Genomic DNA, 25,422 nt, shown 5'->3' on the forward strand with positions numbered 1-25,422 from the left:
CGCACACTGGAACTGGGCGGGGGGGGAGGTTTGTTCTCGCGCTCCCATTGGTCAGGGCTCTGCCTCCTCTTCCTATTGGCTGTCTGGAGAGGCGGAGTTTCCGAGAGGGCGTCACGTGGCCTTGGCGTTCCAGGCGGCTCCTGAGCAGCCCAACCCCCGAGCTCCCCTCCCCACTGCCGCCCCTCCCCTCTCTGCCCCGCCCCCAACCCCCAAGCTCCCCTCCCCACTGCCGCCCCTCCTCTGCCCCGCCCCCAACACCCCCGATCCCCTCCCCACTGCCGCCCCTCCCCTCCCTGCTAACCCCCAGCCCCCTCCCCACTGCCGCCTCCCCCCTCTCTGCCCCGCCCCAACCCCCCGAGCTCCCCTCCCCACTGCCGCCCCTCCCCTCTCTGCCCCGCCCCAACCCCCGAGCTCCTCCCCAGTGCCGCCTCCCCTCTGCCCCGCCCCCCAACCCCTGAGCTCCCCCCCCACTGCCGCCTCTCTCTCCCCTCTCTGCCCCTCCCCAACTCCCTGAGCACCCCTCCCCACTGCCGCCCATCCTCTCTGCCCCGCCCCCAACCCCTGAGCTCCCCTCCCCACTGCCGCCATCCCCTCTGCCCCGCCCCCAACTCCCTGAGCTCCCCTCCCCACTGCCACCCATCCCCTCTCTGCCCCTCTGCCCCCAACACCCCCGAGGTCCCCTCCCCACTGCCGCCCCTCCTCCCCGCCCCCAACCCCTGAGCTCCTCCCCACTGCTGCCTCCCCTCTCTGCCCCGCCCCAACACCCCTGAGCCCCTCCCCAATGCCGCCCCTCCTCCTCCCCGCCCCAACACCCCCCGAGCTCCCCTCCCCAGTGCCGCCCATCCCCTCCCTCTGCCCTGCCCCCAAACCCCCTGAGCTCCCCTCCCCACTGTCGCCCATCCCCTCTCTGCACCCACCCCCAACCCCTGAGCTCCCCTCCCCAGTGCCGCCCATCCCCTCTCTGCACCCACCCCAACCCCGAGCTCCCCTCCCCACTGCCGCCCATCCCCTCTGCCCCGCCCCAACCCCAGGCTCCTCCCCACTGCCGCCCATCCCCTCTCTGCCCCGCCCCAACCCCTGAGCTCCTCCCACTGCCGCTCATCCCCTCTCTGCCCCGCCCCAACCCCTGAGCTCCCCTCCCCACTGCCGCCCCTCCCCTCTGCCCCCGCCCAACCACCCCGAGCTCCCCTCCCCAATGCCGCCTCCCCTCTCTGCCCCGCCCCAACCCCTGAGCTCCCCTCCCCACTGCCGCCCATCCCCTCTCTGCCCCCGCCCCAACCACCCCTGAGCTCCTCCCCAATGCCGCCCATCCCCTCTCTGCCCCGCCCCCAAAACCCCCAGGCTCCCCTCCCCACTGCCGCCCATCCCCTCTCTGCCCCCGCCCCAACACCCCAGAGCTCCCCTCCCCAGTGCCGCCCATCTCCTCTCTGCCCCACCCCCAACCCCCAGCTCCCCTCCCCAGTGCCGCCCCATCCCCTCTTCTGCCCCGCCCCCAACCCCCAGAGCTCCCTCCCAGTGTGCCCATCCCCTCTCTGCCCCCGCCCCAACACCCCCGAGCTCCTCTCCCAGTGCCGCCCATCCCCTCTCTGCCCCTGCCCCAAACACCCCCTGAGCTCCCCTCCCCAGTGCCGCCCTCCTCTCTGGACCCCGCCCCAACCCCCGAGCTCCCCTCCCCTGGTGCCGCCCTCCCCTCTCTGACCCCACCCCAACACCCCCGAGCTCCCTCCCCAGTGCTGCCCGTCCCCTCTTCTGCCCCCGCCCCAAACACCCCAGCTCCTCCCCAGTGCCGCCCATCCCCTCTTCTGCCCCCACCCCAAACACCCCAGCTCCCTCCTCCCAGTGCCGCCCCTCCCCTCTCTGACCCCGCCCCCAACACCCCCAGCTCCCTCCCCAGTGCCGCCCCTCCCCTCTCTGACCCCGCCCCGACACTCCCAGCTCCTCCCAGTGCCGCCATCCCCTCTTCTGCCCCCACCCCAAACACCCCGAGCCTCTCCCCAGTGCCGCCTCCCCTCTCTGACCCCGCCCCAACACCCCGAGCTCCTCCCAGCGCCACCCATCCCCCTCTCCCCCTCTCTGGGTTTGGAGAGGCTCAGGGTAAGGGCAGCCTGCCTTGCCAGTATTGGCGGTGAGCAGGCACTAGGACCCTGCGGCAGCAGACAGCAAATCTGCTGGGAGCCCTCGGGGCAGCAGCGCACTGCGTTCTGTCAGGCAGGGACGCAACACAACGCGGCGGAGGGGGGGGAACACGCGGAGGGGGTGGCAGGCGGGGCTGGGACCTGCTCCAGGCAGGTCGCGGCGGCGGGAGACCTGCGGTGGCCGGGGCCGATCCAGGCAGGACCGGGGCAGGAAGAGACCCAGCTCCAACTATTGCTGGAGCAGGGCACCCAGCCCTGAATATTGCTGGGGCCTGCCCCACACAAATATATAACCTGCTGCCCATGCCCGACACTGCTCCTGGTTTTGGGAGGGGAACAGGAGAAAGGACAAAAGAAGCAAGAGACGAAGAGAAAGGAGGGAGATGGATGGAGGAAAAGGTGAAACAAAAGAACAAACCCTAATGTCCCCAGTGATTTTATGACAAAATCCCAGGTCTGGAATAAAATTCTGCCTCCTTAAGCTCGTGTTTTCCATGCCTAGAATTCAACTGTCACCAGATGGATCAGACTGAACAGGTTTCAAACCTCAAGGAGGCTCTTACCTTCTAAACAGGGACGGCTGGTCTCTAGTAAACTCCTAAAAGGGAAGGAGAAAACTCAAAAGAGGTTCCTCCTGGCGCCACGTCCGTGAACCCAATACTCTCTCAGTCCTCAAAGAGAGACCTGGAGAAGGAGACTTGCTGAAGCAAAGCCACAGGGGTCTCTGAGTTTCCTGGCCCTCGCCCTGTCCTGCCTGGCTGATGTCAGCATCTCTCTGTGAGGTCACTCACCTCCCCACCACCTTGACCAATAGTCTGAGGTCCTGCAAAAGGCCTTTGTGATGTCACTGCCACACCCTCCCTTGCTGTGCTAATGTCCTGCCCTGGCCAGGCACTTTGGAGGTTTGAGCTACTCCTGTGGATCACCCCACTCAAGGAGCGTTCGTTCTAGGAAGCAAGCCGGCTAGACAGGAAAACATCAGATGCTGCTCCCAATGCTACACTCAGTTTTTCAGAAATTAGTCGACTTTATGACCAGAAGAGACCATTAGAGCATCTAATCTGACCCCCCTGCATATCACAGGCCTCCTGTATGACACAAGAGCTACTTTTGGGGCAAACACATTCCAGAAAGGCATCTAGTCTTCATTAAATGACATCAGGAGATGGCGAATCCACCACTTTCCTTGGTAGATTGTTCCTGTGGTGAATCATCCTGGCTGTTGAATATTTGTGCCTTAGTTGTAATATGAATTTGTCTCTTTTCACCTTCCAGCCACTGGGTCTTGTTATGCCTTTCTCTCCTAGATTCAAGAGCACTTTAATACCCAATCTTTTCTCTCCATGAAGGCCCTTCAACACTTCAATGAAGTCACCTTTCAATCTTCTTTTGATAAGCGAAACAGGTTGAGCTCGTTCAATAGCTCCCTAGAAGGCATTTTTCTCCATCCCTCAGAACATTTATTGGCTCTTTGGTCATCAGACTCCTGAACTGCAGCTGGATGTGGTCCTTGTTCTTCTGCACAGCACAGCTCCTGGAGAAGAGGGATCTGCAAATGTACATTCATATGATCCCTTTGTTTAATTGATGAAAACATAAACTAGACACTTAGAGGATTGGAACGGATTTCAGCTGATGGACAGCTTTGCTAGGGTTTTATGCATTTGAACAGCGAAATGTTGAGTGTTTACATTCATATCAAGCACCCCGTGATAGTGGAGCTCCTGAACATAATGGAGAATGGAATGAAAATGTTTTCCTTTTAAAAAGAAAAGAAAAATGGTTAGAAGAGAACACAGGGTTTGAACCAGGACTACTTCATTAGCAGTTAAGCACTCTACCACTGAGCTATACCCTATGACAACATGAGTATGGAATTGTGATTTCCAGGACTTTGAAGGACAGACCCTGCTTCATCGAGCTCCTTTGCCATTCCCAGACCACAGGTGGTTTTAAAATGGGGTTTGATTAAACTTCTTAAATGTGGCAAACACCACAGCTTGCACACCCACCGATATAGCTTCTCCCACTGACATAGCTGCCACCTCTTGGGAAGTGAATTAACTACACCCACAGGAAAACTCTCTCTCCTCAGCATAGAGCAGTGGTTCTCAAACTGTGAGTCAGGACCCCAAAGTGGGCCATAACCCTGTTTAATGGGGTTGCCAGGGCTGGCATTAGACTTGTTAGCCTGGGGCTGAAGTCAAAGTCTGAGCCCCACCACCCAGGGCTGAATCCCTCAAGCTCTGGTTTGCCTCCCTAACTGGGCAGGGCTCAGGCTTGTCTCCCCTGCCTCTGCTCAGTGTGGAGGGGCTTGGTCCCTCTTTCCAGGGCCATGTAGTAAGGTTTTTGGCAGAAGGGGGTTACAGTAAAAGGAAGTTTGAGAAACCCTGGCATAGAGCCTCTGAATATGTCTAGACTTGGCTCCCTGTGGCAGATCAGACACTGAAAGTGCAGCCATGGAGACACCACACACCAGCCTTGTCTAGCAGGCAAGAATCAAACCTCCACAGAAAAATGCCTGTTATTGTTTAACCCATCTCCCTAAGCCCTCAGCCACCACCACTTAACAAAGGGGCTTTTCTACACTATGGTTCTGGTCTCACTGAAGGGTCATTTCCAATTGTTTGCTCAGACCAGCATTAGGGGAAATGGGGCCCTGGGCAAAGCTTGTACTTTGGCACGTCCCCATTGCCCCTGGATGACCCCCACTCCCCCTTTACCGCTAGCCCCTGCACTCCCACCCCTTGCACCTCCTTCACCCCGAACTCCTCCCCCTCCTGTGCCCCCTTTGCCCTTATCTCCCTGTGCCACCAGCCATTGCCCCTCTCCTGCAGCCCCTCACATGGCTCCAGTGCTGGGGGCACCGCACTTGTTCTCCCTTTCCCTGGGCTTTGGCATCACTAGCCCCTGCTTAGCGAGTAGGGGTCAGTGGTTCCCAAAATGTGGGCATGACTCCTAGGGGACACAGAGGAACATTCATGGGGTACCTCAGGGCCTGAGCCAGCCCCCATGGAGGGAGCAGCACTCAGCCCCACTCTGTCCCAGCTCTTCCCAACCCCACCTCAGCCTGGGGCTCTGGCTCCCAGCTCAGCCTCGACCCTTACCCCTGTCTGCACCCCTCTCCCAGCAAGCAACAGCCCCACTCCCAGCCCGGTTCTTGACTGCGGCTTCCGAGGCCACAGCCATGGATAAGAGGGCACAGTGTGAAATGTTTGGGGACCACTGGTTTAGGTGACATCCTCAATTACTTCTATGCAGTCCAATAAAAGCTATTCCTCACCCACCAACCTCCATCAGGACTGACTAGGTATGTTCTGCTGCCCTTCACTCATGCAGGAAGGATAATAACATTTCATTCCACTCAATCCTAAAGTGATTTGTAACCCGCCACCAGCCAAAACTGGTCATTTTGGGAAGCGGCCCCATCATGCTGTATAGCTAGGCAGAGTAGTGTCTATGCAAACACGGTCTGTTCCTGAAGTCTTTCCCCAGCTCCTCACTAGATGTGAAGGGGAGCTCATTCAGCCTCTGCTTCCGCTTAGTATTTAAAAACTCCTTATTGTCCCTATCTCTGCTGGCCTTAGATTTCTCCTCCTGTCTCTTCATTGCCAGCTGAGATGAGGTGGCTGAGTGGTTAAGGTGATGGACTGCTAATCCATTGTGCTCTGCCCGCATGGGTTCAAATCCCATCCTCATCGGATGCGTTGAGTTTTCACCCCTCCTTTGTAGACAATCATCTCCCTTTGGTACAATGTGACAGATCAAACAATGTTGCTTCTTGCAATCAGAAACTCAGAACTCTCTCTGCTTTAAATAAATGTCTAAATCCCAGATTTCTTAAAAAGAAATTTCTAGTGCTGTATTTCTTAGTTTTTATCTCAAAAGGGAACATCTCATCATCTCCCAAACAACCTGGGACCTGCCCAAATTATTAAAATACCCTCAACTGAGCAAGGCCAGAACAGGAACCAGAGCTAGTGTCTAGCTAAGCTGTTCTGAAGGAGGCAACTCAAACATTTTCTCCTGCTTCCCTTGGAAAAGTTCGACTGAGAAAACAAAATTCCCAAACTGAAAATTTTCTGCTGAAACCAATACTAGTCTGGTTGGGGACTCTTGGTTTGCAAGTATTATTGTTATTATTCTCTTCTGATTTCTGAGTCAGTTCAGTTCAGACTTTGTCCTCCAGGTGTGTTTCCAGCTGCTGAGTTGTGGGGAGAGAGGCCAGGGATATGATGTCTCTTCCCTCTTTCATAGTTTCTTCCAACTTGCTAGGAAGCTCCTTTGCTACCATGTGAGTCAAGCAGTGTCCATTGTCGCTGTGCTATCTCGGAGAAGCCTGCATTGTACACAGTTCCTGGGCTAGTCCTTGGGAGTGTGGATCCCTTCAATGGGCCAGCAGCGAGTCTGGCTCCTCCTTGTGGCACCTGAAAGGCTGGTGGGGGCATTTCTCAACCTCATAACATATCTCAGTAACACACACAGAGCAAAGCTTATAACTTCCAACCAATGTGAGCACACACAATCCAACACGATATTAATGTTCAACAGATCAAGACTTTTGAAATGATACCTCACAAGGCAGACTCTTGTACAAAAAAAAAAACCATCTCATCATTATATGAGAGTGGTGAATATAGGGCTTCCAGGTGCTGCTCTGAGCACAGCGTGCCACACCTGGGCTTACATTGCAATGGAGACGTACTTAGAGTCCATCTCTCCTGGGATAAAGATGGCCCACACCTGACTCTCTGCCAATCCCCACTGGGCCCTGACAAGTGTTGTCTGTGTTTGTATTCTATAAAGCAGAGGAGGAGATGAAGTTTTGCTCCCAAGGTGTGTGTGATTCTTTGGACAGGTCTACACTACAAATTAGTTGGTGTAATTACATTACTTAGGCTGGCAATGCAGTTCTATCAAGCTAATCCCGGTATAGATAGTGGCTCAGCTGTCAGAACTTTCTGAGCTATGAAAGGAGGGCCCAGCCTCTGTAGCAGGAATGCAGGCAGGTGAGTTCACGGCAGGCATGGTGGGATACTGGTGGAGGCCAGTTATGGTGATATAATGACCAGCAGCATTTACACTGACAATTTGTCACTTTAAGTTTGCTGCACAAAGCTCCAGGCCTCTGTGAGGTGGTTTTATTTGTCACCAAAACAGGGCAATTTTGTCGCCAGGATGTGGTATTGCAGTGTGTGCACCAGCCAAAACTGCTGACTGAGGGAGCGTTGTGTGTTTTTACACATCTGAGCAATATAATGATGCTGAAGTAACCTTGTAGTGCAGACTCACAATGATTCTCTCTCTCTCTCTCTCTCTCTCTCTCTCTCACACACACACACACACACACACACACACACACACACACACACACACACACACACACACACACACACACACACACACACACACACACACACACACACACACACACACACACACACACACACACACAGAGCTTGCAAGGAAAACCTCACTCCGCCTCTGCTTTGCAGAATCACACAAGCAAAGTTTTCAGGCCCCAGTGGGGCTGGCAGGAGTCAGGTGTGGGCAGACAGTGTGTTGTTGCCACAGGCAGGCACCATGGCTTAGCTGGTTAAAGCACCTGTCTTGTAAACAGGAGATCCTGGGTTCAATTCCCAGTGGTGCCTTATTGACTAACCTTTGGGCAACCAGACATACTGTGGGAGGACAAAACACAGAGCTCTTTGGTCCAGCCCAGTATAGTTGCTTAAATTATACCACAGGCACTGATAACAGACTTACTGAAAGTTTGGGAGTTAAGAACTGATAGGTCAGTGTTCCAGCCTGTCACAGATGATCCTGCTTCCTCTGGGACAGGGGCAGGTCTGGGCTCTCAGGCTGAATGGCTCATTGTGGCTGCCAGAACCTGTGGGCAGCTCATTTAGTTTACACCGAGGGTTGAGTCCTGCTTTGTGCACCATGTGTGAGAATGAAAATCCTAAACCACCCTTTGAAATAACAAATGCAGCAGGACGTGTTATTGTCCCTGCCCCAAAGCAGACAGACCAATGGAGAAATGCCGTTGAGTCCAGGGTAATACTCCACTGCCATTTTACCTTGTTTGCTTGCTAAACTCCCTCTCTCTCCCAACCTTGAGGGCTCCCAGAGCCCAGAGTATTGAGCCTGAGCTGAGATGTCTACGCTGCAAATTTACCACCCCATGGCCCTAGCCTGGGAGCCTGCACTGGCACGGGACAGCGGTGTTTCATTGCAGTGTGGACATAGCCTAGCATTATGTCTACACTGCCATTAACACTCCCAAGTCACTATTCTCAAACCCTGGGTCAGCTGATTCAGGCTTCTGGGGCTTGTGCTGCAGGGTTATAAAATTACAGTGTAGACACTTTGCTTCAGCCCAGCCTCTGAGACCCACGAGGGGTGAGGGTCTCGAGCTCTGGGCTCCAGTCTGAGACCAAATGTCTACGCTGCAGTTTTTAGCCCCACAACCTGAGCCCAGAAGCCCAAATCAGATCATCCAGGCCAGCGATTTTGTCACAGTATAGATGCCCTCTCAGGGTATGTCTACACTGCAAATGTAAGCCCAGGTTAGCAGAGTCATGTCAGCAGCCCCAACACATTAACATAAACCACGAGGAAAGACTCACCCCAAATAAGCTGGGCAGTGTCCTCCTCATGATTTGTAATTCCAGCAACCAAAAGTCCTTTAACATGAGTCATCCCCTCTCTGCACCCCACTCACAGCTGTTGTCCTTAGTCAGAGCAAGCCCAGAGGTGCCTCTGTACAGTTCACCTGCCAGCCTGGGAGGAAAAGGGGGAAAATAAGAAGGCACCCTACTCACTATGTTGTCTAGGGACTCACTCATCCCTCCCCAGCCACCCTGTCCTAACGTTGGTCTAACACCTAAATTTTAGTATTGGGACCCAGACCCCAGCCCACTTGGCTTTGGAACCCTGTCCCCTGCCTAGCAAGTGCTATTGAATTGAGGTGAGTCCTCCAATCGGGGTCTGCTACACAGTTGTGCTGCCCTCGCTTCACACAACAAGGATAACAACCCTTTATTTCTCCTGCCCCTGTAACATGGAGACTGGGAATCCAACACCAGCCACCAGTGATCATTTTCTGGCAAGCAACCCAACCTATTTCCAACATACTGTAAATCCACATGCAGACTCCTACACGAAACCTGTGCAAGAAAATCTTCCTGAGGGGTCTGAAGCACCTGCTGCTGGAGTGGGAAGGAGGAGCTGTGGGTTGGGATTGAGGGGCACAGGAATAGGAGGGGCCTGTGGGCTGGGATTGAGGGGCACTGGGAATAGGAGGGGCCTGTGGGTTGGGACCATGGGCACTGGGAACTGGGCCTGTGGGTTGGGATTGAGGGGCACTGGGAATAGGAGGGCCTGTGGGGTTGGGATTGAGGGGCACTGGGAAGTAGAGGCCTCAGGTTGGGATTGAGGGGCACTGGGAATAGGAGGCTGGGCTGTGGGTTGGGACAGAGGAAAAAGGGTGAAGAGGAGCAGGCTCTGGTTGGGAGTGAGAGCAGGAGCATAGGAGGGGACTGAGGGGCACTGGGAAAAGAGGGGACATGGGGTTTAGGCTGAAGTAGCATCTTCATTTCCTGGGATCCAGCAGGACACAGGGAAGGCAGCAGGTGATTCTAATCGCTTTTAGGATATTCTGTGTGTGTGTGTGCAGGAGGAACATGCCTATGCCCAGAGGCCTTTATTCCTCCAGGCTGCAGTAGGGACAGAGGGGCTGTGAAGTTGTCCCTTCAAACCCACACAGAAAAGGCCCTTCTGAGGAAAGGCAAAATCCTGCAGAGTAGTAAAAGTGAACATCAAAGAGGACATGAGAAAGACAGTTTAAGATCTTCATGAGTAGTTTATCACCTGACCATGGATTTGAACTGTGGATCCTCTGTGATTAAAAGTCTGATACTTTACCAACTAAGCTTGGGGTCAGGGCCTCATGAAGCACAGGAGCAACTTGGTGCAGAGGAGAAACTAGTCAAGAAACACGAGCAAGAAACAATAGGGGAAACCTGCTGCTCTCTCTTCTCTGGCCCGGCCAACACTACGAGTTTATATCAAAACGTCTGTTAGTCTATAAGGTGCCACAAGACTCTTTGCTGTTTCTACCAACTGAGCTTAGCTGCAGGCTCACATAGGAAAAGTGCAAGTTGGTGCAGAGGGTGAATAGCTAAGAAAATTCTTGGGTGAGTTCCCAAAGACTCCGAAGGGCTTCAAAAATATTGTCACGGTGGTTCAGGTATGTGTCCCCCGCAAAAAGCAAACGGAAAAATTGTTTCTCGCCTTTCTTCAATGTCACCGTGAGCGTTCATTGGATGCTGCTGGTAGACACGTAGTGCAGCAGCGCTTACACAGCAGCATCCCCTTTCTTTCCCTTCCTGAGGGCAGATGGTATGTGAGACTGATATCTGTCATCGCTCAGCCCCGTGGGAGTGCTCCTGGTTGGCCTTAGTGAGGTCGGCCAGGGGTGCCTGGGCAAAAATGGGAATGACTCCCAGGTCATTCTCTTTAAGCTTTGTCTAATGGAGATTCAGTCCTGCCTGGAATATCATAGCAGGTGGAGGCTGCCCTCCCCTTCCTGCCTTTGAATTCTACTTGCAGAGGCACTAAAGTCAGTGTTGTTTCAAATTCATGTACTCTGTATTACGTCATCACACAACTGGGGGGCTAACTGCCCCAGTAGCCCAGAGAGATGGGGAGGAGGGAAGCAATGGGTGGGGTTGTTGCAGGCACCCCTAGAATGGCATGCAGCCTATCATTTCTGCTGGATGTCTGGGGCTCTGACCTGGAGCCACCATTTGCCTGTCTGTGTCTTTAATTGGCTTGCCTGATAGTCTAGACAGGACTGACTTTCCATTAGACAAAACTTAAAGAAGGGAATGACCTGGGGAGTCACTCCCATTTTTGTCCATGCACCCCAGCTGATCTCACTGAGGCTGGCCAAGAGCACCCATGACAGCAGCTGATAGTACAGTATAACTTATAACTGTCATTGTCAATTAGCCACTATAAAGCAGCAGATGTGTTAAGTACAGTATGGCTAACAACCATCTTTGCTAACTTGCAAAAGGCAAGGGGATGCTGCTCTGTAGCACTGCAGTACCGCGTCTGTCAGCACCATCCAGTAGGCATACAGTGACGGTGAAAAAAAGGCTGAACGGGCTCCATGGTTGCCATGCTATGGCGTCTGCCCAGGCAATCCAGGAAAAGGGCGAAATGATTATCTGCCGTTGATTTCATGGAGGGAGGATTGAGTGACGACATTTACTCAGAATCACCCACGACACTGTTTTTGCCCCATCATGCACTGGGTATCTCAACCCAGAATTCCAATGGTGGGGAGACTGCAGGAATTATGGGATAGCTATGATAGCTACCCACAGTGCAACGCTCTGGAAATCGATACTAGCCTCAGTACATACACACACCGCCAAATTAATGTGCTAGTGTGGCATTCACTTGACTGTTTCCAAACCGGTTTCTGTAAATCGGAATAATCCTATCGTGTAGACATACCCTGACACAGCTTTAGAACCTCTACCCACTATACGGCCAAGAGACAGCAACTCTCAGATCCTGATTGTCTGATGGGCTTGGGGAAGAGCAACTGCACCCTCTGCCAGAGCAGGAGAAGTAAAATAGGCTTCCCAAAAAGGGAAGGGAAGAAGAGAGAAGCAAGTAAGGAAAGAAACATGCAGACACAGAACCCTACCTAAATTTGAAATAGATTACAAGAAAAAGAGAGAGAGCAGCATAAAGAAAATTTAAAAACTTTCAGTAAGAACTGAATTAGAAACCTTTAAAACACCAGTTTTCACACTACCTTTACTTTTCTTCCAAATTCTACTAAAGAAATTAAGACTTGCTACTAAACAACAGCTTTAAACAAGCTCAGATAACAAAAAAGAAAACCAAAACATTTATTTTAAATTTGTTTTATAAGGACTAACCACTCAGTCTGTGTTCTCTTCTTCTCAACTTCCTAAAAGGAAAGCAAGAACAGTCATCACAGCAGACAGCAGATGCACTAAAGCAACACTGTCCACACACTTCATGCTCAGAAGAGAACACTTTAACTCCTCATCGTGGTTAGCAAGGTCAGACACTTTCAACCACAATTCTCTAGTTACAAACTATAGAAAGGACCCCTGAAAGTATAGTCTTAATAAAGCTGTGCTCTGCTACACACCCAGGCTAATGTGCGCAAGCTTCCCATGGTGAATGTTTTCACACAAGGGGTTTCACCAGCGAATTAAAGAACAAAAATCTAAAACCAGGTTCCCATTTCATTAAAGCACAATTGAGACAGCTTTAGAAGACTGGCCATTAGAAGATGTTTATGTCGCCATTTACAGAAACACACCTCCTGGATTAGCATGTGGAGCTCCTAGCAACTAATCAAACCTCTTGCTTTGCCATACCTCTCACAGGCTCTTCCGTACCATGACAGCTTGTCAGGCACAGACAATGCGGACAGGTCAGCCCTTTCTAGCATGCTCCGTAGCTGTTTCTCTCCAGCTTGCTCTCAAATTCATCTGCACTAAAAAGTTTTTGCAGGGTTCTATGTTACTGGTGGTACCTGCACTAAATCAGTGGGTCTCAACCTTTAGAGACACCTGTACTCTTTCAGGAGTCTGATTTCTCTTGCATACCCCCAAGTTTTACTCACTTAAAAACTACTTATTGCTTACAAAATCAGATGCAATATTTATAAAATAAATCACTTGAATTGTACTTACATTTCAGTGTATAGTATAGAGAACAGTATAAACAAATCAATGTATGAATTTTAATTTGTTACAAATTTGTTAGTGCTTTCTATGTAGCCTGTTGTAAAACTAGGCAAATATCTAGATGAGTTGATGTACCCCTGGAAGACCATTGGATACCCTGTTTGAGAACCACAGCACTAAATCACCCTTACTTTTAGAATCAAACTGGTGCCACTTGAACCAAGGCATTCTGAACCAGTTCAGTGCTAGCAGACAGTGGCAAATAACAGCTGCATCTAGGTCTGTTGTCTGTCCCTGCACAATTCCCACTTGGAAAGAAGATATCTTCTGTCTGACCCTATTTACTATTGTGAGCTGCATAGGCAACTTTCTCTGTGTTATGTGAGCAGAATCTACACACTATATACTACCTGTATGGCCCTGAGGATGCCACATCGGCCGCAGCTGCTGGGATTGAGTTTTCACAGGTTGAGAATCACTAGTCTATACCTTGCAAAGTCCATTGCCACAGGCTTTTCCCCCCTGTCTGCTGTGAGACAAGAGCACATGAAATTCATAGCAATATAAATATGAGTGAAACCCCCCAAATATATTTACATAAAAACTAGACAGTCTCATTTTAAAACAAAGAAAAACACAGGCCACACAGTGGAGGGGCAAGAGTCTCCAATGATTTATAATTCTCTCCTACCCGCCATTCAGCATAAGAATTAACCTAAATGGATCATGACTATTTAAATAGAGCATCTTTCTCCTACAAAGCAGAATAAGACAAAAGGTTGAGGTTGTTCCCCTTCACATTTGAGGGGGAGAGGGGAGGAGTAGAAGGATTTAGAGGCTCAATCCACTTCAGATTATGAAAGAAACCAAGCAGACTAATGATTTACTCAAAACCCATCCCAGCAAAAAAAGAAAACCAGACTATCTGCAATCAAGCCTGCTATGCAAGTTTCTAAATAAAGCTATTATATCTAACCTTCCTCATAATTCAGATTTCTGGTACACTGAAAAACTCCTTCTTTATTCAGTATACAAAGTCTAACCACTCAGTCTGTGCTCTCCTCTCGCTTTTCCAACTAGCAGTCTATACAGTAATCTCCTCACTTAACCTTTGTAGTTACGTTCCTGAAAAAATGTGACTTTAAGTGAAACAATGTTAAGCTTAATCCAATTTCTCCCCATAAGAATTAATGTAAATGAGGGGTTAGGTTCCAGGGAAATATTTTCACCAGACAAAGATTGTTTGTGTGTATATACACACACACACACACACACACACACAGAGTATAAGTTTTAAACAAAACAATTTAATACTGATACACATCTCAAGTGGGTATTCACCCACTAAAGCTCATGCTGCAAAACATCTGTTAGTCTATAAGGTGCCACAGGATTCTTTGGTTGTTTCTACAGAACCAGACTAACACGGCTACCTCTGATACTTGACAGTGATGATGATTGTGAAGCATGTGCAGTGACCGTGGTGCAGGAGTGAGTGTGCTGCCTGGGGTCCTCTCTGGTTCTAGCCCTGTGGGCAAGTAGCCTGTCTGCACCCCAAGTTCCTTATCTCCAGCCCTGCCCCACCCCAGAGCCTGCACCCCAGCACCCCAACCCTGAGCACCTCCTGCACTGTCAACCCTCATCCCCAGCTCCCACCCCAGAGCCCTCACTTGAGGGGAAAACACTCAATTTAAATTTGGTGGTCAGTTTGAGTATCATTGTGTTTAGCACAATACTTGATTATTTTACACCCTTTAAAGTGTATAACTAGTCGTATACAGGTGTTACGAAGTGAGAATATTCTTAATGTTTTCTCTGAATACTGCGTGGGTGCTCTCAGTTTCCCTATGCATTTCTCAAGGATCTAGTTGGTGGGATAAGGGGGTGTGATTGTTAGAGCCCTAGAGGGCCAGTGTGATGCCATCTGCACAGAGAATGGCCAGCAACCCTCTCTCGGCAACTGATGGCCTGGGCCACGCTCCTGCAAGGTGCCAACTGAAGGTGTTGGAGAACAAAGAGATCAGGTGGCCTCCTAATGCCTGGAAAAGAGACAAAGGCCAGAGGAGGGAGTGTCAGTGCCTGTGCACCAAAGGATTCTCCGGGAAGCGCATGGTGTGGAAGGGATGCTGGGATGCTTTGGAACAACTCCATACAAAGCCAGTCAGACTCTGGGGGAGCCTCCTCGGAGCAGACTGTCTCCAGGGCAAGAAGTTTACACCTTCCTGGGTCTGACTCGGAGCATTCAGCATGCCTTCCACATCATGCACTTTTCACAGTTGAGTCTGCCTCCAGGCTGGTCCTGGGGCAACCAGAGGTCCCTGCACCCCCAACTCCGCAGTCAGATGTGAATCTCAGCCAGACAGTAAAACAGAAGGTTTATTACGATGACGGGAACACAGTTTAAACAGAGCTTGTTGGTACAGAAAACAGAACCCTCTGTCAGGTCCATCTTGGTGTGGGGAGCCCAGAAACCAAGTTCTGGGTCTCTCCCATTTCCCCAGCCAGCTCCAAACTGACACCCTCCTCTGGCCTCTGTGTCTCTTCCAGACAGGAGGCCACCTGATCTCTCTTTCTTCGCAACACCTTCAGTTGGCATCTTGCAGGGGAAACTGAGGCACCCACACAGTATTCAGAGAAAAGATTAAGAACATTCTAACTTCATCACAACAGGTGCAACAAAAATATAATACTGTATATTGAAGTAGGCAAGTGCTGCATCTGACTTTCCACTTTTAATTGACCTCTTGTAATCTTTTGTGGCACTGAGGCGTTGTAGCTTCCTTTTATATCGGCTGACAGGGCGGGCGCGGGGGGGCACCACCAGTGGGGGCCCCACCCAAAATTATACAAACCTGCCGCCTAGTGTCAGCCGGTCCTTAGTTTCTGCTTGCAAAGGCAAGTCAGTGGGGTCCATCCACACTGTCAGAAAAGAGTCCCAGGACATCTTGCTGGGCACCAGGGTCCAAAAAGCAGCGCATTCCTCCTGGAAAGGGCTGTGTATCGAATGTCCGCCCAGTGCACGTTGAAGGGAAGGATCTGCGTGCTCTGGAAGCTGCGCCTCCAGAGGCGGTTGAGAAGCCAAAGGGGCCGTGGGTGAGTGTTTGTGATGAGGTGAGTCTGAAGTGTGGAAGGGGAGGGTAAAGTGAAGAGGAGGTTTTGAGAGGAAAAGGTGCTGCTGAGCTGGTAGGTGAGGGCAAGGTCCCAGGCGGGTGTTGTGTGAGGAGCTGTGTAGGCTGGTGCTGAAAAGGCGTCCTGGCTGGGCCAGGCTTTTCTCCTAGGGGCTGTTGCTGCGGCCAAAGCCTGGGAAGCAGAAGAGGGCCAGGGGTGCTGTTAGCTCTGCTGGGGCCCATGCAACGGTGTAGGTGTACGCTGACCGTAGGGGCTGGTCTGGTGGGAGCTGGGCCCTTCCTTGCCCCTTCCTCGTTAGTATAGTGGTGAGATCCCCTGTCACGCTGGGAGACTGGGGTCTGATTCCAATGGGGGAGGGTGACCCCTTTCAAGGGGGAACAAAGAAACCCCTGGCCTGCCCACCCCATGCCTTGCATTCTCCTTCTATGGCCACTCCTTCGCACCCCAAACTGATGACTTTCACCTCCAGAGAGACAACCACCTGCAAGGACACGCTGGCCTCTAGCCAAAGCTCCTCTCCTGGCCTTCCGCCTCGGGGCCCAGCTTTGGGGCCTGCCGTGTACGTGGCACGCTTTCAGAGCGGCAAAGGGAAATAGGCTGGCCAGGGGCATGAGGACAATGGCCCAGACAAACGGGGAGGGGACTTGGTCCAGGGATGGAGGAAGACAGGAAAAGGGACAGGCGTGGGATTGGCTTCCTCTATTTTTTCCTTTGCTCAGCACTTTACCTGTGACTGTAATGGGGGGAGACTTGAGAATACCTGTGGCCGCCGGCAAGGTAGGTGGTCACCTGGAGAGCGCAGAGCTGGAGCAATTTTTGTTGGGCTGCTGCGCAGCCCACAGCCGCGCCTGGCCGTGATCATATAGTGGTTAGTACTCTGCGCCGTGGCTGCAGCAACCTCGTTCAACCAGGTGACGGCATTAATTTTGGTGGGGAGGGGCTACCCTGCAGCACGCCCTGTGGCTCAGTCTGATGGCGTCTCGTTTGCAAAGAGAGCCATCAGCCGGTCTTTAGTTTCTGCTTGGTAAAGGCAAGTCAGTGGGTTCATCCATCAGAAAAAGAGTCCCAGGACTTTGCTGGGCAATTAGGGTCCAAAAGCAGCGCATTATCTCCTGGAAAGGGCTGTGTTTCGAATGTCTGTCCAGTGCTGCTTGAAGGGAAGGATCTGCGTGCCTGGGGAAGCTGCGCCCTCCAGAGGCGCTGAGAAGCCAAAGGGGCCGTGGGTGAGTTTGGGTGATGAGGTGAGGTGAAGTGTGGAAGGGGAGGGTGTCTGTCACGGAATGTAGGGGAGCCAGGCCCTGCACCCCGGGCTCCCTGCCAATTCACAAGGACTCTCAGCCAGACAGTAAAGCAGAAGGTTTATTTAGACGACAGGAACACAGCTTCAACACAGGTCTTGCAGGCACAGATAACAGATCCCCTGTTAGGTCCATCTTGGGGACCTGGAGCCCCACAGCCCCCCTCTTGGGGATCAGAGCCCTCTTCTCTTCTGCTCCTCCCCTCTTTCCCTAGCCAGCTCCAGTCTGCCCAACCCCTCCGGCCCCTCCTCTCTGCCCAGCTTCTTTCCCGGGCCAGGAGGTCACCTGACCCTTTGTCTCCAACACCTTAGATGCACCCTGCAGGGGAGGTGCTCTGGCCATCAGTTGCTAGGAGACAGAGGTCAGGCATTCGTTGCGCAGCTGGCCTTCTGCTTTGGTTAGATACTTAGAGGCCTGCATCCAGCATTCCCAGCCTCAAAGTACGAACAGTCCCACTTCGCCACACCTCTCCCTTCGAGACCGAACTGAGCGGGTCACCCAGCCAGTGACCTGGGGAAGTTCGAACCACCTACATTCCCATGGCTGCCCCAGGGTCCCCTGTTCTGGGGGAAGAGTTACCCCAGGTCATTCCAGTTTTCCCTGCCCCTGTAGGCTCTGGGGGACTCGAGGGCACTTGCAGGTTGCAGGGGAAGCCTTATGCCGCCCAGTGTTCCTTTCCCACCCCAGTACCCCTGGGTGCCTGCTGGGCTGGGGCCTTCTACCATGTCTCCAGTCTGGGGGCTGTGGATTCGGCCTCTCGGTTCAGATCCCCCTTTGACCTCTGGCCCCCTCTGACAGGTGCAGGCTCCTCGGGGCGGGGCAAGTGGCGGGGTCTTACAGCCATCTTCCCCTGTCCCGGGCCTCCTCTCCTCCTCTGGCAGAAGTCACAGGAATGTGCAGTGCTGCCGGACATGGGTAAAGACCCCAGGCCAGCAAAAGCCCGTGAGCAGCTTCTGCAAATAGGGTACGCCAGGCTCCCTGGTGCCCTGAGGGGGGAATGTCATGGGCCTGGCACAGCAGCTGGTGGCGATACTCCTGGGGTACCACCAGCTGCCTCATGATCCCCCCTGACTCCATCTACCCTGGGGGAGCCCATTCTCGGTACAGGGAGCCCTTCTCCCACAGGAACCCTTTTTCCTGCCACCTCGCCCCATGGTCTGTCCCCCCCCGAGGTTGGCCAGGTCCCCTATCCTCCGCAAGGAGGGGTCTTCCCGCACGCGGCCTGGAACTCCAGCCGCTGGGGCAGGGACGGATCTGCTCTTCTCACCAAGGCCTGGGCTCTGGAGGCCACAGCCTCTCCCTCTGGAGCCCTGTCCCTGGGGTTCTCCTCCCCACCAGGTTTGTGGTCTCAGGCCTCGGCAGAGTACCTTCTCCCGTGTCAGGTGCAGAGCCCTGTGTCGCATTTCTGACTACGTGTTCACGCCAGGGCACCTGGGTGTTACTTGTTGCCAGTCCTCGGAGGTCTCCCCTCATTAACACCTCCGTGGGCAAATGTGGGTGCACTCCTGAACATCCTTGCTCCCTCCTTGGCCCCCACTTCAGGTGTGTACCCTCACCACAGGCACCTTGAATGGGGTCCCGATCACAACCCTCAAGGGTCAGGTAGGTGTTGGGCACCATCCCGATCTGGGTCCACCACCGGGCCGGGCCAGCGCCACCTCTGCGCTCTGTGATCCTGCAGCACCCAGTGACCTTCCTCCCATCTACCTCCAGGGGAACAAGGCACCTGCTCCAGAGGGGCAGCCCTGGTGCCCACCCTGTAAACCCAAAACTCAGGCTGGGAGCATCCAGCCCCTCGGAGGGCTTTCTGGCCTGGGGCCCCCTCCCTCCTTCGCAGGTGGTACGCGCCAGCCCCTTTCCTGCGGTAATGCCGCCCCTCATCTGACTGGGTCTCTACCTGCTAACCCGGTGGGGGTTGGTCTGCTCAGTTTGTCCATGGGTCTGGGGCACAAATGGGGACTCGCAGGTGGCCCCCTCTGGCCACAGTGATAGCAGCTCATGTCCCGTTGGTCCCTCAACCGGCCTGGTTGTCCCTGGAAGTGCTGGCTCCTTTGGGAGGGGTTCTCCCACCCCTTTTGGGTGGTCTCAGGATGACTTCTCTGCGTCGCGATGGCCTGTTCCTTTGGGGCTCCCTCCCCGCTACACCCCCAACCGGCTCTTCACATAGTCATCGGCCAGCTGCCCTGTTTGTCGCGGGTTCTCTGGCTTTGGTCCCTTAACCACAGCCTCCTCTCAGGTCGATGATGGGCACCGCTTCTGTATACAGCTGCTCCAGTACCAGCAGTTTAACCAGGTTCCCTTCGTCTGGGCCTCCCATCTGCCCACTCTGCTGGCGTACCTCCATGCGTGACAGCCAGTTGCAGATAGGGAGACCTCAGGGGTTTTATCCTGACCCGGAACCTCCTCCTGGTACATCCTCAGAGTCAGCTCCAAACTCGGCGCAGCAGGGCCTGGGCTTGAATGGTCTGTAGTTCCCTTTCTCCTCCTCTCCCAGCTGGCGGCACGGTACAATGCCACTGGCCTTGGGGTCCAGTAAGGGGGTGAGAACCCGGAGCCTGTCCTCGCAGGATCCACCTGGTGCAGCTCTCGCAGGCCGTCTCAAAGGCATTCTAGAAAAGTCACCCATGTCCTCCCTCTCCTTGGCGCTGGGCCAGAAATGGACTTATCCAAGCCTCCGCGCAGTCCTGGCCCCTTCACTCACCACCGCTCGGGGGCCTGCTGCCCCTGTAGCCTCTTCGCCAGGTCCAGTTTCATGTTGACGCTGTCGCTTTTTCTCTTCCAGTTCCTGCTCCTCTGTCGCACCTCATGTTCCTCCTCTGTCTCTCCTTCTCCTTCCGGTCATGCTCCTCTGTTCCTTGCATGATCCTCCCAGCTCTCTTCCAGTTTTATCTTCTTCTCCCATTCCAGCTGGGCCAGCGCCCACTGATGAGCGCCGGCGGGACGATCCCCGTTGCTGGGGGTGAGGCTTCACCGGGAGGATCCCTGCTGGCCGGGGGCCACGGCGCCTTGGTGCTCGCTGGGCCTCTCCTCCTCCCCTAGGCATAGGGAATGGGGGTCTCAGGACGCTCTCAGCAGCCGGGTTGGACCACGCCCCAAGCCGGGCCAGACACTGGCAATTCCGTGCTGCAGACTGCCTGGCTGCTTCCTCAGAGATGTGGGATCGGTTCATTCCTGTGATCTTCCTCCTCCAGCTGGGCAATCAGCTGGTCCTGGTGAGTTTCCCACTGCGCAGCCCCCTGTGCTTGCAGGGAATCTCCACCAAGTCGTGCACTTGTGCCACTTGGCATACATCTTCTTGCTGGCCACTCGCAGGCCGGGCATACTCTGCCGCCTCCCCCACGGGTTCCAGGGGGACCGTTAGTGTGCCAGTCCCGAGGTCACCCTCTCTGCCAGGGTCGAGGCTGCAGACCTCCGCCTCTGGGACTGCTCACTGTGTGATCCCCTGGGTGACCCTCTGTTACTGCAAAGTCCTGCTCTCTTGGTCACACTCTCCCAGGGTTAATCGCCCTCTTCGTTTTACTGCTCCTCAGTCACTTCACTGCAGGAAGCGCCGTCCACGTGTGGGTGCAGTAGATCCCACCGCTGCCACCAGTTGTCATACGGGAGTGTAGGGGAGTCAGGTCCCTGCACTCCCGGCTCCCTGCCGGGATTCACACAAGGACTCTCAGCCAGACAGTAAAGCAGAAGGTTTATTTAGACGATACAGGAACACAGTCCAACACAGGTCTTGCAGGCACAGATAACAGGATCCTGTTAGTCCAGCATCTTGGGGCCCCGGAGCCCCATACAGCCCCCTTGGGATCAGGGAGCCCTCTCTCTCTGCCTCCCCTCTTTTTCCCCTAGCCAGCCCCATTCTGCCCAACCTCCGGCCCCTCTCCCTCTGCCCAGCTTCTTTCCTGGGCCAGGAGGTCACTCTGACCCTTTGTCTCCAATTTCTGCCTTTGTAGATGCACCTTTGCAGGGAGTTGCTTGGGCCATCAGTTGCTAGGGAGACAGAGTGTCAGGCATCTGGTTGCCACCGGCCTCCTCCTTTGCTAGATACTTAGAGGCCTGCATCCAGCATTTCCCAGTTCCCCAGCAACGAACAGTCCCACTAGAAACTGTACTTTCAAAACAGAGGTTTTGAGAGGAAAAAGGTGCTGCTGAGCTGGTAGGGGAGGTGTCCCAGGCGGGTGTTGTGTGAGGAGCTGTGTAGCCCCGAAAAGGTGTCCTGCTGGGCAAGGGCAGGCAGAGGAGGGCCAGGGCTTTTTCCCAGGGCTGTTGCTGCAGCCAAAGCCTTTGGGAAGCAGAAGAGGGCCAGGGGTGCTGTTGCACTGCTGGGGCCCATGCGACGAGGTGTAGTGTACGCTGACCGTAGCTGGTCTGTGGAGCTGGGGCCCCTCTCTTTGCCCCTTTCCTCGTTAGTATAGTGGTGAGGTATCCCTGCCTCGTCACGTAGTGAGATCAGGGGTCTGATTCCCAATGGGGAGGGTGATTCTCTTTTCAAGGGGGAACAAAGAAATCCCTGGTCCTGCCCACCCCATGCCTTGCATTCTCCTTCTATGGTCACTCTCCTTCGTGACTCCCAAACTGGATGACACTTCACCTCCAGAGAGACAATTACCTCTGCAAGGACACGGCTGGCCCTAGCCAAAGCCTCTCCCTGGCCTTTCTCCGCCCCGGGCCCAGCTTTGGGGCCTGCATGTGGGGCACTGCCTGTCAGAGCGGCAAAGGGAAATAGGCTGGCTAGGGGCATGGAGGACATTGGCCCAGACAAACAGGGAGGGACTTGGTCCAGGGGTGGAGGGAAGACAGAAAAAGGGACAGGCATGGGATTGGCTTCCTCATTTTTTTTCCTTTGCTCAGCATTTTACCTGTGACTGTAATGGGGAGACTTGAGAAATACCTGTGGTCACGGGCGAGGTAGGTGGCCGCCCCGAGAGCGCAGAGCTGGAGCATCTTTTGTGGTGGGCTGCTGCTCTGCACCCCCAGCGCCTGGCCGTGATCATATAGTGGTTAGTACTCTGGCGCTGTGGCCTGCAGCAAACCTCAGCGTTCTAATCCGGTCACGGCATTGCTTTTTTGGTGTGGGGGAGGGGCTATCCTGGGCAGCACGCCCGTGGCTCAGTCTGATGGGCGTCCGTTTGCAAAGGAGAGCCATCAGCCGGCCCTTAGTTTCTGCTTGCAAAGGCAAGTCAGTGGGGTCCATCCATCAGAAAAAGAGTCCTGTAGGCCTTTCTTGCTGGGCGCCAGGGTCTGCAAGCAGCGCATTCTCCTGGAAAGGGGCTGTGTTTCGAATGTCCGCTCCAGTGCGTGTTGAAGGGAAGGATCTCCTGCCTGGGAAGCTGCGTCCCTCCAGAGGCGCTTGAGAAGTCAAAGGGGTCGGCCGGGTGAGTTTGTGATGAGGTGAGTCTGAAGTGTGGAAGGGGAGGGTGGCAAGAGGAGTGTTTTGAGAGGGAAAAGGTGCTGCTGAGCTGGTAGGGGAGGGCAAGGGTCCCAGGCGGGTGTTGTGTGAGAGGAGCTGTGTAGGCCCAAAGGCGCCGTGCTGGGTGCATGGGCAGGTGAGGGGAGGGCCAGGGCTTTTCCCAGGCTGCTGCTGCAGGCCAAAGCCTTGGGAAGCAGAAGAGGGCCAGGTGCTGTTGCCTGCTGGGGCCCATATGCAGACGGTGTAGGTGTACGCATTTGACCGTAGCTGGTCTCAGTGGGAGCTGAGGCCCTTCCCCATGCCCCTTTCCTCGTTAGTATAGTGGTGAGTATCCCCACCTGTCACTTGGGGTTTGATTCCGTGACAGGGAGGGTGACCCCTTTTCAAGGGGGGAACAAAGAAATCCCTGGCCTGCCCGCCACATGCCTTGCATTCTCCTTCGACGCCACTCCCCTTCGCACTCCTGAACTGATGACTTTTCACCTCCAGAGAGACAATTGACTCCTAGCAGGACACGCTGGCCCTAGCCAAAGCCTCTCCCTGGCCTTCCGCCCCTGGGCTAGCTTCAGGGCCTGCACGCAAAGGCACGCTTTCAGGAGCGGCAAAGGGAAATAGGCTGGCCAGGAGCATGAGCAGTGATTTCCCAACACCCCTGCAGTTTTGTGAACTAGTTACATGCCAAAACCTGGTGGCTGAACTTCGCGACTTTGTCCTCACCTACAACTATTTCACATTTGAGGACAATATATATCTTCAAAGTCAGCGGTACTGCTATGGTGTACTCTACATGGCCCCACAGTATGCCAACATTTTTATTGACTTAAAATAACGCTTCCTTAGCTCTCATCTCCTAATGCCCCTACTGTACTTGCACTACACTGAAGACATCTTCATCATCTGGACTCATGGAAAAGAAGCCCTTGAGGAATTCCACCATAATTTTAATAATTTCCATCCCTCCATCTACCTCGGCACTACATCAATTCACCTAAGTGGTTCCAGTTCCTTGACAGTACTGTGCTGATAAGAGATGGTCACATAAACACAACCCTGTACCGAAAACCCACTGTGGTGGAGTAGGGACTCTCTATGTGGGATGGAGAGGCAGGGAGGATGGGAGAGCAGGGAGGATTTTTAGGTGGAGTATTTGCCAGAGTCTGCAGGACTGTAACATGAGCTAGGCCTGGGAGGTGGGAGGTGACACCTCGGCCTCAGGAGCTGAACAAAAGAAAAGTAGCGCTGAAGTGCAGAAGGTAGAGGTCAATCTTTGGTTTTGGGACTGGAGGTGAAGGTGGGTTTGCAGGGGAACTCCTGTGCTGGAATCTTGGGAACACCCTGAACCCCCAAAGAGGCCAGGAGTGAGGGGTCCTGGCCTCTGAAACACGAGCTCTGCTGTATCCCACGGTGTTCCTGTTGTCCAATAAACCTTCTGTGTTACTGGCTTGGCTGAGAGTCACTGTGGGTCCCAGGAAGAGGGGGTGCAGGGTCGGACTCCCCAGAGACTCTGTGACAACTGGTTGCAGGTGATGGTGGAATCGACTGCACCCCGTGGACAGCGCTTCCTGCAGTAAGTGACTGGGGCGCCAGTAAAAGCGAAGGAAGTGATTAACCCCGGGAGAGTCATCAAACCAGAGAGAGAAGGGACTTGCAGTAACAGGGTCCCCGGGGATCACATGCTGACCTAGGCGGAGGAGCCCGCAGCTCCGACCTCCTGGCAGAGAGGTGGTGACCTCAAGGATCTGGCACACTAGGGGTCCCCTGGAACCCCTTGGGAGCGGCGAAGCACCCTGCCTGCGAAAGCGGCCAGCAGGAAGATGTATGCCTGTGCAGCGCAGCGCAAGTCACGACTCTGGTGGGGGCTGTGCAGCGGAGAGGGCTGCACTGTGGAAGTTTCACTGGGCGCTCCAGCTGGGATTGCCCAGCTGAGGACGCAGATCGTAATGAACCACCCCGTTCTGGAGGGAAGTAGCCGGGCAGATGCAGCGCAGGCACCAGTGTGTGTCCCCACTGGGAGTGGCCGCGGGCCGCTGAGGGTTTCTCAGACCTCCCACCCCTAGGCCTAGGGGAGGAGGAGGAGGAGCCCAGCTACTGAGGGCACCGTGACCCCTGGCCAGCAGGGGTCGGCCCGGCAAGCTCACCCCCAGCAGGGGATCGTCCTGGCGATGCTCGGCCTCCGTGGAGCACAGGCGGCTGGACTTGAGAGAGATAAAACTGAGAGAGCTGGAGGAGCGTAAGGAACAGAGGGAACATGAGGAGAGACAAAGCCAGCGTGAGCTGGAGGAGAAGGAGAACCAGCGTAAACACGAAGAGAGGAGAAGGAGAAGCAACGCGAACACGAGGAGAGGGAGAAGGAGAAGCAACGTAAACATGAGCTGGACCTGGCCCAGCTGAACAACAGTAAGGCCCGGCTACGGTGAGTGAGGGGACCCAAGCCTACAAAGAGCTTTGATAAGAGCTTCCTGGCCCGGCGTAAGGAGCGGGAGGACATAGACACCTTCCTGACGGCCTTTGAGAATGCCTGCGAGCTGCACCAGGTGGACCCTGCAGACAGGATCCAGTTTCTCACCCCCTTACTGGACTCCACCGCCATGGAGGTGTACAGCCGAATGAAAGGGGCGGAGGCAGGGGACTACAACCTGTTCAAAGAGGCCCTGCTCCGCGATTTGGGCTGACCCGGAGATGTACCGGAAGAGGTTCGGAGTCAACATAAG

General features: G+C 54.2%; 3 non-coding genes across 3 annotated transcripts; 2 read left to right on the forward strand and 1 right to left on the reverse strand.

Annotated features, from left to right (window-relative positions):
• The first annotated feature begins 5,754 nt into the window (after positions 1-5,754).
• Positions 5,755-5,836, forward strand: TRNAS-GCU. Its single transcript has one exon. It is a non-coding gene; the product is annotated as a tRNA-Ser (tRNA).
• A 1,876-nt stretch (positions 5,837-7,712) lies between these two features.
• On the forward strand, positions 7,713-7,786 carry TRNAT-UGU. Its single transcript has one exon. It is a non-coding gene; the product is annotated as a tRNA-Thr (tRNA).
• Positions 7,787-12,095: 4,309 nt separating this feature from the next.
• Positions 12,096-12,311, reverse strand: LOC120376565. Its single transcript, XR_005587423.1, has one exon. It is a non-coding gene; the product is annotated as a small nucleolar RNA U3 (small nucleolar RNA).
• Positions 12,312-25,422: the final 13,111 nt, after the last annotated feature.

Source organism: Mauremys reevesii, linkage group 12 (assembly GCF_016161935.1).
Source record: "Mauremys reevesii isolate NIE-2019 linkage group 12, ASM1616193v1, whole genome shotgun sequence".
NCBI classification, from domain to species: Eukaryota; Metazoa; Chordata; order Testudines; family Geoemydidae; genus Mauremys; species Mauremys reevesii.